The sequence below is a fragment of the Podarcis pityusensis genome (genome assembly GCF_964106645.2).
Source record: "Podarcis pityusensis genome assembly, chromosome: 9".
In the NCBI taxonomy this organism is placed as follows: Eukaryota; Metazoa; Chordata; class Lepidosauria; order Squamata; family Lacertidae; genus Podarcis; species Podarcis pityusensis.
The window spans coordinates 33,902,488-33,915,890 of NC_138034.1; positions in this window are offsets into that span (position 1 = coordinate 33,902,488).

The window sequence follows — 13,403 nt, forward strand, 5'->3', positions numbered from 1 at the left end:
GGAGATCCTCCATTTCACCTGTGTGCATACTTTGAAAGACTTGACGTTTCCCCCTCTATATTGACACAGATTGTGGTTAATAGGTAGTTAAATGGGTATCAAGGGAATACAGTGGTACCTCGGGTTACAGACTCCACTAACCCAGAAACAGTACCTCAGGTTAAGAACTTTGCTTCAGGATGAGAACAGAAATCGCATGATGGCAGCACGGCGGCAGCAGGAGGCCCCATTAGCTCAAGTGGTACCTCAGGTTAAGAACAGTTTCAGGTTAAGAACGGACCTCCAGAACGAATTAAGTTCTTAACCCAAGGTACCACTGTAATTGCAGTAAATACATGTAGCATAGTATTCAACTTAGTTATCCTCCAAGTAGGCCCATTGAAATTAATGAACATAACTTAGTCCATTAATTCCAATAGGTGTCCTCTGAGGAAAGCTAAGTTGGATATCACTCCTTGACAGTATAGTATATCTTTAGAAATCCTCAAGGTAACCAGTTCGAGGGAGATTCTTGTCATCAAACATGGACTGAGTTTTTACTTCTAAATGTGTCTGTGGTTTCTATTGCTGTTTAGTCGTGTCCGACTCTTCGTGACCCCATGGACCAGAGCACGCCAGGCACTTCTGTCTTCCACTGCCTCCCGCAGTTTGGTCAGACTCATGTTTGTAGCTTCGAGAACACTGTCCAACCATCTCATCCTTTGTCGTCCCCTTCTTCTTGTGCCCTCAATCTTTCCCAACATCAGGGACATTTCCAGGGAGTCTTCTCTTCTCATGAGGTGGCCAAAGTATTGGAGCCTCAGCTTCAGGATCTGTCCTTCCAGTGAGCACTCAGGGCTAATTTCCTTAAGAATGGATACGTTTGATCTTCTTGAAGTCCATGGGACTCTCAAGAGTCTCCTCCAGCACCATAATTCAAAAGCATCAATTCTGTCTTTGTCCATGGAGTTTTCTTGGCAGGGATACTGGAGTGGCTTGCCGGTTCCTGCTCCAGGTGGATCACGTTTGGTCAAAACTCTCCACTATGACCTGTCCATCTTGGGTGGCCCTGCACGGCATAGCTCATAGCTTCTCTGAGTTGTTCAATCCTCTTCGCCACGGCAAGGCAGTGATCCATGAAGGGGGTGGTTTCTATTACATGAGATAAATGAGTTTCTGTAGAGCTTCTTCAATTCAGTATATGGCTTGTGGTCAGTGTTTCTGCAATGCTGTAAGCTAATAGGAGTTAGAATTATGCAAAAAGTATGATGCAGATGTGGGCCTGTAGCCATATTTTATTGAATTCCTTTATGTGGAACCCTTTCACCCTATAGATGATATATTGAAAAGACAGAGGAAGACCACAGCATATGGAATTCCAGCACACATACACACTGCCCCAATTCAGTCTTTTCTCTTCACAACCATCTATGATATAGCCCTGGCAAAGCTAGAAGTATCTTAATGCTTAGGGATGAAAAATTCAGGTGGTGTGACTTCTTAGAGTTAGAGTTAATGTTCTCGACTTCATTCCTGAGGCAAAATCTGGAATGGAAATGGGGAATCACATCCTCACAGCTTCTGAATAGCAATAGGGTTTAATATTACTTTCTGTTAAAGTTCATGACTTCACAATCCCAAAGTAATAGCACTCCTCTCTTACCTTGAGCTAAGGCCTTTTAATGAATAGTGAATGCTGACTGTCTATATTCATAATTCACTGTGAATTGAGCATAGGGGGAAGTAATACTGTGTGTAGGTGGGGGAATGAAAAAATACGGGTCTACTCAGAAAGGAGCTCCATTTAATTCAGTGGGACTTGTTCCTAGGTAAGTGTGTGTAGGGTGAAATATTAGAGAATATGCCTCAGGCTGTTTCACACATAGCAGATTTAGGAAAATGCTTCAAATGTAGACTGCAGTACACTATGACACCTTATACATATTTCATGGTGTGTGGGAACCTACTTGAGCCGCTATGGTCAATCACAGCTCGCATGTGGTGATATGTGCCAAATAAGTTTGATGTTTTTGTGAATATATTTACATGGACTATTACCTTTGGTCTTGACATCTGGACAGCCTAGGACCTCCATGCGCACTGCTTAGGCTTGCGCCCTGGAGTCACTTTGGTGCAGCAAAAAGAACAAGGGAGGCAGCAGTTTCTAGTTTCTGGTCTTTGCAGCCAGACCAGGCACTGTGCTTCTCCAGAGGTTTGACTTCACCTCTGGAGGTGCACTCTATTGCCTCCTAAGATGCCAACAATTTTGTAATATGATCAGTTCAAAACTGTATAAATTAACAGATCTTTGGAATGAATGCCAGCTCTCCACAAAGTTTACCAAAGTGGAATGATTGCTGATATCTATCTTAAATAAACAAGGCTTTAAAAATATCATGGTGAATTCATTCAACGTTCTTTGGAATTTGAATGTTACGTTTTAGGACAGTTGTGTCCATTTGCCAAGAGGTTCCTTGTTGGGGGTCTGGAAGATGATGCAAAAGCCCTTGTAATCTCGACACCTAGTGACACCATGATGGGGTGCAAAGTCCTTACGTTCATGGGAAGGTGTACTTACAACATGGTCCTTTCAATCCAAAGGAGCATCTACAACTAACACATAAGTCTTGGTTAGGTATCTTGAACCTTTTGAGACCCAGGGCCCACTTTTAACCCAAGCATCATTGGGGGGCCCATTTCTTAATCTCTTACCATGCATCTGCATGGTGGCATTGCTCCTGTTGCGACCTACCTTGCATCAGGCCATGACCTGCCAGTTGAAGACCAGTGGTCTAGAAGACTGAGCAGCGAGTATAAGAACTTTGGAGTCAAAGCCATCTTTGGGTGAAGACCTTTGCTGAAGCACCCCAAGGAACACTGTGTAGCTTCTACCTTGTCTTACTCCATTTTCTGTGCTTTTAGAATCAAGTTAAGCAGAGCCACTATAGTTGATTAAGTATATCTTTGTGGAGAATGTGTGAATGTGTATGAGAATGCTTGAATAGAAGAAGTTTTTGAAAACTGAAAGCATTTCCCCCCTCCAATCTCAGGTTGCATCCACGACAGCTGAATATGTCTACAGTGAAATAGACGTGTATGTTCAGATATAATGGGGCACCAAACTCAATGCACATTCTTGATCTGTAATGTAGTTTATGCAACTATGGTAATATGATCAGTTGCATAACTATGTATATAAATGCAAATGGGTTCACCCTGTCATCTAATTTTTTCACAGATTACAATCATACTCAATCTAGTTGTACTTAAGCCTTCCAAAGTCAATCAAAAGCTGTTTTCATTTTCTCAGCTCCCTTGATGAATATGCTTCACACTTGACCTCCTGTTACAATAATCAAACACAGGGCAACAATTTCTCAATATAATGACATTTATCTGAATTTCTTTTGACTGTCATGCAGCTGTTAAATGCATACGGCTGACTGATATGCACAGAGAAATGTTCATGAGATACCAAAAACCAGTAAGGTTGTAGGCCCTTGATTTTCTAAAATAAATGCATTAAAGTAATCTTTGGAGTAAATGCACACTGTCTTAGTTTATCATCACAAATAATTTGTCTTTTCCATTCATTGGTCAAAACGTTATAACACAAGGAAAAAACTGCAGTTTTCTGTAACATAGGAAAATGACTGGAACGTTTCAAAACCCAGGTATGAGCATGCAAGGTCTGCTAACTTTTCACCCAGTTTCTTGATCTGCAGCTAATTAGTAGGTGAGCATGTTATTTCCATGTCATGAAAAATGTCACCTAGTTATGCTAGCAGAGCAGGAGTGGGGCACTTGTGGCCCTCCAGATATTGCTGGACTAGAACTCCCATCAGCCCTCTCCTTTCCTTCCAATAGCTCAGTTGGTAGAGCATTAGACTCCTAATCCAGGGGTTGACGGTTTGAGCCCCACATTGGGCAAAAGATCCCTGCATTGCAGGGGGTTAAACTAGATGACCCTCCTGGTCCCTTCTACTTCTACAATTCTATGATTCTATTGGCCATGCTGGCTAGACCTGATAGCAGTTGCAGTCCAGTAACATCTGGAGGACCACAGACTCACAATCTCTGGTGTAGAGTGTCAAAGCACATCCCATTTTATCCATAGATTGCTCTACTAATTGAATAACAGTTGAACTCAGGTAAACCAATTTCTTGAGATACTACTAGTAATTAACTAGAGGTGATCAAGAATTTGCTGGAGAACAGGCAGCCTACCTCCTGAGGAACATGAAGACAGACAGCAAATAGCCCAGGTGTTAAACTAAAACGTCATTCATGCACGAGCCTGGAGAGAGAAAATAGATTATGTTTTCCCCACTCACATTAAGGCCCAGTATCTCCAGAGCTTCTGTCATTCCAGTTTGATAAAAGCTAATTATATACATCTTGCCTTGATCTATTTCTCACTGAGGAAGTCAAATGTGGCATTTGCCAGCTGGCCACCTCTTCTCTCAGGTTATGTGAAGGACTCTATTTTACTACTGTTATTTCAGGCACCTTACTTTTTGCCTCTGGGCTTCTGTGCATAATTTTTTGACAAGAAGCTTTTTATGAAAGGAAGTGTCGATTTTTCCAAAAGGACCTTTTTCTATAGGCTTTAAAAAGCAAACAGTGCGATGGAGAAGCAAAGCCACATTAAAGTAAAACATAAAGGGAACTTTAGAACACACAGGAAATAATGGCATACACACACATCCCAGCATCTTCAGGGCTTCCTTGGAGGTTCCTTTGCCAGAGTTAGAGCTCCTGTAATTTCCCTTGGATGTTCCTTTGGATTCCACAGTCATTTTCCTCCATCAATTTTCTTCCTTGTGCCACAAGGCTGAGTAACTGTTTCACACCACAAATGAATGCATTTGTTCTTTTTCAAATGAGCTGCAGACAGAATATCATTACTTTGTCCTGCACTGCCACTTAGTTTCCTTCCAGAGCAGCATTAAGTTTCATTTTTTTAAAGTATTTTTTTATTGATTTTCAATATACACATATTAACAAGAAACAAGGTGTGGAGTACAGTTTTTCCATTTACAGTTCCTTAAATATCCTAATCATTCGAAGCAACCAGTGTATTCTGTTTATGAACAGCCAGCAGCTTAAAAGGATAGGCTCACCACTATTGAATTTCTGCTTTGTTGAGTACCACTGTGTACAGGCAAAATGCTCTTCTGCATTTAAGCAGATTGAAAGATTTCCACCATTGCGTCTCCTTATTTTACTCCCTCAGATTTTGCTAGGCTCTCTAGATCTTCTCTGTAACAAAATATCTTTCAAATTGTGTTGTTGGAGACTCAACAGATGGTTGTCTAGGTCCCAAGGCTCTGTGAGCACAAACAAAATCCTCTGCTGAAAGAGTATGTCCCAGATTTAAACTATTAACCCAGTATGCCATAAAGGAAGGCATATCAGCCCACACTTCCTTTTCAAAGATCCCTCTCTAGTGTAAATGTTATCTTCAGTTATGATCCTCTTGATCTGTCAGCTGAACCTCCAAATAATAAACTGTCAGTTTTAGGCATTTAACTTTGTTTGGATTATCCAGACCCAACTTCAAGGCCTAGTTAGCTGCCTTAGGACTCAGCTAGACTGGTAAAGAAAATGTTATTTATATGCATTGTATATGTGATATAGCACTGTGCCACCAGATGGTGATGTGGAGACCCGTTTTTCTCTGCCTGCTTTCCCTGTTTAAATTTACAACTCTTTAAACTGAAATGCTTCTTTGATGTGTAGAGATCCAGTCTTAGTCAAATCAGACATTTGAGAAAAAAGTGCAGCCAATTTGTCTTCCACAGGCTTTATTGCCTCTGACAAGTCAGTAGCTGACCCTATTTTAGTAACATATCTGAATCCTTCTGCAAGAGACTGGTCAATTCTGCACCTTTCGAAGTGTTCAAACCCCCAGGCAGCATTTTGAGAATTTTATATTCACTGTCTGACAGAGTGGGCAGGTTCATGTTGTTTTCTGCTCCCTCAGTTAAATTAGGAATTTTTGCACTATTCCAAGTATTTGCCCTCTGCATTGCCTTATGTTATTAGCAAGTTGGAACAGGTTACAGACATTAATCAAGGCGATCCGTTCAGCGTTTGTCCCATGGGTAATGGAGACTCAGCACTATCCATTCCAGTTGAAGGAAACCCATACCCACTCCCCTCCAATCTGGATTTATTTATGTTTATTGCCAGACATATCCAAAGGATTCATAGAAACAGTTTCCCTAGATGCAGATGCCACAAGAGAACTGGGCAAAAACAGAGAAAGAAAAAGTAAATATGCCAGAGATTTCAACCAAAGACCTTCTAACCTTCAGTGGTCTCCATAAACATATTTACATCAGACCTACAAAGTTTTCAGCACATAGAATATAAGAATTTATCTACATCTGTCTGAAACTACTTTGATCTAAAATGATGACAACAGCTAAAATGTTTTTGCACCAATTACGTATAAGCTTAATTATGGAGGCTCAGAAGCAGAGCACATGACTTTGCTCTTCAAGTCTCAAGTAAAAGGATCAGGTAGTGATCACTTCAGCAGCCCGTCACCATTGCACAAAATGTTTATCATGAGGAGCTAAGATCACTTACTGCCCACCTGCAGTGATCTAGTCATCAACAGAGAGGTTGTCCTTTATTACTATGCAAAAATGGATAACACCTTGAGACAGATAGCAGTGAAATATGTTATATTGACTCCTTATATTGAACAAAATTGAATTCCTACCTGACAATCGATGTCTGCATAATGAAATGTAGACATTATACAATGGTATGTATGTAAGCGTGTCAACACATACTAATCCTAAGGTATGTGCTTAGGAACCTTAAGAACAAATGTGGTACACTATTGATTTATGAGCTGACTGAGATTTATAGCTCTTGGAACAGCTACATCATTCCAACAGCTCTGGGAAGAGTATACACATGTTTATAATGCTATATTAGAAAGTGGGGAGAGACCCTTAGCTCAAAAGTCTAATAATGCTCAGTACACTTGATATTCTGCTTCAAGTAGGCCAAACCACAAATTACATTAAGTGCATGATTGCTACTGGCACTGTAAGTGGCTTTTCTCCCGAGACACATAAATTCCCCTTCCCATTTGCTGTTATCCCACTCTTTTCAGAAAGCTGAGAATAGTACAGCAGGAGCAAATTCTTTTGTGTTGTACACATTCACTCAAAGAAGACAGTGGGACATACAACAGTATGCATGAACCACAGGCAATGACGCCACTTTAAATAGCACCTCCATCTCTCTCAAGGCATTCTCTCTCAGTGAATGTATAAACACTGTATAAACAGTGTCAGTATAGAGAATATGTATAACCACCCCAATTTCCTCATGAGCACGAATCATCCTGAAGGCACAATTAAAAAGAAGAAGAAAAGAAGAGTTGGGATTTGATATCCCACTTTATCACTACCTGAAGGAGTCTCAAAGTGGCTAACATTCTCCTTTCCCTTCCTCCCCCACAACAAACACTCTGTGAGGTGAGTGGGGCTGAGAGACTTCAAAGAAGTGTGACTAGCCCAAGGTCACCCAGCAGCTGCATGTGGAGGAGCGGAGGAGCGAACCCGGTTCACCAGATTACGAGTCTATTGCTCTTAACCACTACACCACACTGGCTCTTCAAAAAAAGGACTTCTGGAGGGGCCCTGAGTCTTCCCTAATTTGAAACTTCCCTTTTCCCTCTCTCCACAACCCCCGTCTATTTCAAGCACTGAAATAATGCCATGGGTTTAACTCACATACCCTGGTTCAACCTCATCACCAAAATATATGCTAATACTTTTAAGTCCAGAGCCACAGGATTTAATGTTTGGCTAGGCCAATATCACTGGAAAATCCCCATAACTGGATGCCAAAATACAGTTATCTTTTGTAGCAAATTGACCTTGTTAGAGCATGTGTTTCCTTGTTCATTCCAACCCCTCTTATCAGTATTGTTTGTCTAAGCCAGCATCTTGACAAGCAACATAAACAGGAGGGAAAAAAGAAAATAACCGAGGCTCTGGATTATCTAAAGGCGTATAATAAAATGTAAAGACAGGAATGTATAAATGTCACCATTGGGAAATTGCTAAGAAATAAACTTGCTGATCCAGAATTAATGTAATGTTCGAAAGCAATTTTGTAGAAATCTGTCTTCAGTGATTACTTTCTCATGGGTCAATGAGCCTGTGTTATGCAGCTTGGGAATATTTCAAGTTGCCGCCAAGGAAAAAAGTGATTTTTATTTTTTTTGTATGTGAAGGCTAAGCAAAGACAGAATTGAATGAGACTTATCTCATCAGGCTATGCATAAAATTACTTAAGTAACACATTTATGAGTAAAGCAACTGAAGATATACTGCAACTACACTGCCAGAACAGTTGCCACATCCTAGGCATGTTTAGCCTGGGAGGGGGAAACACACAAGCAGATATATATATATATATATATATATACACACATATATATGCATAACAACGACAGACACACCCACAGTATTCCTGGAAATAGTTCCACAGCCAACCAGTCAGGGACTGTGCTGGTGACCACATCCGCATTATTTACTTATATAGTACAGTTCATCACTTTTTACAAAAAGAGTCTTAAAGTGACCTACAGAATGTTTTAAAGTACCGTACATGTTTTAAAGAATGTTTAAAGTGTTGGACTATGACCTGGGAAACCAGGGTTAAGATCCCTACTCAGCCATGAAGCTCACTGGGCAAACTTGGGCCTGTCACCATCTCTAATGCTAGCCTACCTCACAAGGTTGTTGTGATGGTAATATGGAGAGGAGAGCCACATACATCACCTTGACCTCCTTGGAGGAAAGGTGGGATGTAAAAACATAACAAACAAACAAACAAACAAACCCTGTGCTATTTCCCTAAGAGTCTTGGGGGCACAAACCTAGCAAGGCTAAAGATGAAGCTCTCTGTTGTTTATCTAGCACAGCACAAAGGCATGAAGTCAGGTAGCTATTACAGATAAGCACAACTATTCCAGGGGAAGTCATTGAAAACCTATTTGGCTAGATTGATCCTTAAGTTTGGCTCTCAAACCTAGTTTCTTCTCAGTTTTTAATCCATGGAAAGATGGCACCTACCTGCTCGTTTTTCCTGCTGAGCAATACTGGCTTCAATGATGTCTTGTGATGGAGGTCAAGATAGCCTGCGCTTGTTTCTCCTCCATCTCCTTGGCTGTGCCTCAATTTCTTTCAAAGGAAACAAAGATAGGTAGCCTCTGTTCAAGGCTGCCCACCCACTTTCTGCCCCTTCACCTATTTTGCCCAATTTTCAGTTTCCAGACCAGCCTGTGGCCCGCTGGCACCCATGTTTGGCATCACTGACCTTCAGTACCCTGGGGCACAGGACAGCACACAGCAAGCTCTCATTCACAGCCCAAATGAGAAAAACTGGAAATACTTATTTGTTAGAGCAGAACATATTGGCTACCCTGAACCTTCCTTTTAATTCCCTCCCCACCTTTTTATAAAAGAGTGCAATAGCTCACATTTTTTAGTAAATGCTGTAGAACGAAAGCTAAACAAGTGAAGCTAAACAAGTGAAGATGCTCGCTGCATAGCCTTGTGAGTTGATGAATTTTGTGTTTAGTGGAAGGGCAAAACCTCTGGAGAGTTAGAGGTCTCTACAACTTTGCAGGCTTAAATGGATGTTTCAATTTCACCAACAGTGTGAATAATGTGATGCTGTTAGAACTTAACTGTAAAAAGTGCAGCGTGTCTTTCTGTATCAATGGCAGTTCAGCTTTAGGATCGAAGAGGAAAATAATTAATAGCCACAAAGTTACATCTAAAATGAATGAACATTGGTTGGGTGGATGTTGCTAGCCTACATATTCATTCAAGGTGAAATCTCCTCCTAATTACTTCAGATATATTTATTACATTTGTATCCCTCCAAGGTTATTTCTTTTGGCAGGGAGCCCCACAGATGAACACATTTATAGCATATGCTGAAAGCACATCATTTTCTCTGAAGAATCCTAGAATATATAGTTGGTTAATGGTGCTGGGAATTGTAGCTCTGTGAGGAGTCAGCTAAAGTTCCCAGGATTCTCTGGGAGAAAATAATGTGCTTTCAAAGCCCAAGTCTTTCTGTATTCTCAGAAATACCTTGAGTTTTCCTGAGATCCCTTTCAAGAAGCTCAGGAAAAAAACCCATGTTAATTGTGTGACAAGTCATATACAGACTAGGCTAAAATACACCAATCTGCTATTATTATTATTATTATTATTATTATTATTACTACATGTGGTGCAATCTGCTGTGATCCTATGTGCATTCTTCTGCAAGCAGGCTTGTTGAACAGTCATGACTGTATCAAACTGTTTTAATGGCTTTCTTTACTAAAACTTAAGTAAAAACATAGTTTGTTCTGGAAACATTTGGTCTGAGATCTTGCCGTTTGCCCCATGCCTAGGTGCCACACCACTGTACCAGACATATGGAGCAGATTGGCCCAGTTAAAGTCCAGAAGGCATAATGGCTGTTTGGTGAAGGCAGCTGCAGAAAAACAAAGAGATCCACTTGGTGGCAGTGCTGAAAATAATATGCAGCAGGGGCTGGTTTGCTTGCATCCCTCTCCTCTCACGCTGCAAGCTACAGGCTGCATGTCACACGCTCACAGGCAGTCTGGATCCTTAGCATGCACTGAGCATATATGCATGTCTCGTTGCCGTAGGCTGATCAAAACCTGGATGGTATGGAGAAGAGAAGGGGGAGAGAGGATAAATGTAACTTCATTTAAATGAAGCTTCCTCAAAGGTCATTTGAATAGGCCATTAATTGTAGGTCCGCAAAATGCGTACTTGAAGCAATCTGAATTTTTGAAGCATTTCAGTGACTTGAATAGTTAAAATCTTAATTTGGGTCTTCCTTAAGGAAAGTCTAGTCACTTTTAACTGTGCATTTTAACAGAAATGCTGTGTGTTTTTGCTCTCGTCTTGGTGCTCTTCCATACGTTACATTTTATCTGCACTGACATCATAGAATCCTAGAACTGTAGAGTCGGAAGGGATCCTAAGGATAATCTAGTGCAACCCCATGCAATGTGCTGAAAAAAAGTTTTTTTATTCTGTTGTGGTTGTTGGCCTCCATCTGTCTCAGAGACAATGGAGGAAGTGTGTCTTTGGGAGCGAAGTCAAACTGTTGGAAGGTTACAGCACCTGTTGTGGCTGGAGAGACTGATGTGGGAGAGACATGTTTTGTTGCAGCTGGGGCAGATGAAGGCATCCGGTTGCGCTGTTGCGGACGCACCATGGTGTTTCTTCTCTCTGTGCCCCTCCCAGACATCACTCCTCTGAAGGTCACAACTATGGATACACAACCTGTCTGTCTGTCTGTAGGTGCTGCAATCATCTACATATTGGTCTCTCACTATCCATAAAGCCCTGCCATTCCATTTCTCCCTGTTGCATCACCCTCCATATATTACAATATGCATGTTAGGAAAAATGGCTCGGTAGATTAGGGATGGGGAAGCTGCAGCCCTGCAGATGCTTTTAGACTCCAGCTGCCATCAACCCCAACCAGCATAGCCAGTGAGCAGGAATGGTGGGAACTGGAACCCAGCAACATTGGGAGTGGTGGTTCAAGTTCCACATCTCTGCAGTAAACCCAAACTTTCCTTCTTTAAATTTGCAGCTCCCTGACCTTGAGCAAATTGTCCCATTTCCTCTATAAGTGAGGCTTTTCACATTTTGCCTGTTCTACAATTATGCAGTTATGCTGTTGAAAACTGAGGCTGCCCTGAAATTAAGAATACTGGATACTATTGCTGCTATTCGTCTATCTGAACCTTTGTTTATTCATCTACTGATAATTTATTTTAATTTTTCTCTTGCTTCAAACAACCACACTTGAATATGGTCTCTGCTGTTGGATGCCATGCATCTTAGGCTTCTCTGCCCCTCTCCCCATTTCCTCTCCATGATTCAGCAATGACTTCTTCCTAGCTAAATGATGTGTCACTGCCCTTATTTTGCATTTGGCGCACAAGGATAGGGCCCCTGGCTTTCGAGTCTCCCATCATTCCTCTTGGAGGCAACTAACTAAGATTCCGGTGCTTTGCTAGCAATGATTTCTGTAACTTAGCAATTCAATTAGATGGCAGCTGTCCTACATAATGTTTCATGAGACCATAAATGAGGTATTTTGATTTACTGTCCTGGCTTAGAGCAATCAGCAGAGGGTGCTTACTATGCTGGAGCTGGCAGATGCATGCTTGATGGCAGGAAAACAAGCTGAGCAAATACATTCTGCCTCTCTCCCTGAGATGAAGTGTGCCACCAAGATCAGAAGGAAGGAAATGAATTGGCATTCCAGTTTTGCATTGCACTGGGAGCAGAATGAACACTGTCCTCCCCTTTGTTTCCAAGCTGTGGGAACCTGGAACCCAGACAGAAACTCCTACTCTTGAGGTCCCTCTAGCTGACAGCCAAGTAAAATATGATTGGATATCAGCTGCTGGAATGAGGGTAGCTTTGGTTCCTGCTTTACAGAGGACACCCCCTCATTTGAAGGGCTATCAGAGGACAGTCCCCAGACAGTTCTCTATTTGTAGGACTGGAAAGGAGGGTCCTTGAAGTTTCCCACCAACAGCACCTGGACAACAGACTGAGCAGGCACACAGATCAACCAGTCACAGGTTTCCCACTATGGTGAGAAATCTAAAAACCCACCAAATAGCAGTTACTGGGAACAATGGGGCCAAACTACATGTGCCAGTAAACACGCTATTTGCAGTTTCAACTGTAAATGGTTCTCTCTGGAACTCAGGATCAGAATTTCAGCACCAGGCTATTTCAGCACATCAAGGTCCCGATCCTATCCCATCCTTCCCCATGACTGCTATTCACAGTTTTTAAAAGATGCATGCAACAAGCAGGAGGACGGTTCTACTTCTGACCCTCAAGTGTTCACAGCCACTTACAGTATATACACCTGATGCTTCCAGTGGCCTGTGCTGATTCTTGGTTACAGCTGCTAGAGATGGATGAATCTATCACTTCTGGTTTCTCTTAGCTTCTTATTTTCCCAAATAAATCCAGTTCTTCACTCTTCCTCATCAGTTTGAAAAAAATAATTAAGTCCTCCTGACAATTCACCAGCATTTTATTGCTGCTTTCTCCAGATACACACATGCTCGCTTACAATTTTGCCTAATGCACACATTTTTACAAAGAATTTCTCCAGTAAAACAATGCATATTTGAATGTCGTTTTCACAAACATATGTATTCTTATGAACACTTTACTCCAGCATGTGCATTTTTGCACACATGAATTGGCTGGAGAACTGTACTGCCAAATTTGGAGAAGTGCAAATTTCAAAGGATGGTTGCGTTTCGGTTCTTGTATTGTTTTAGAAAGTGCTAATTGGGTAGGTTTTGAACTGTA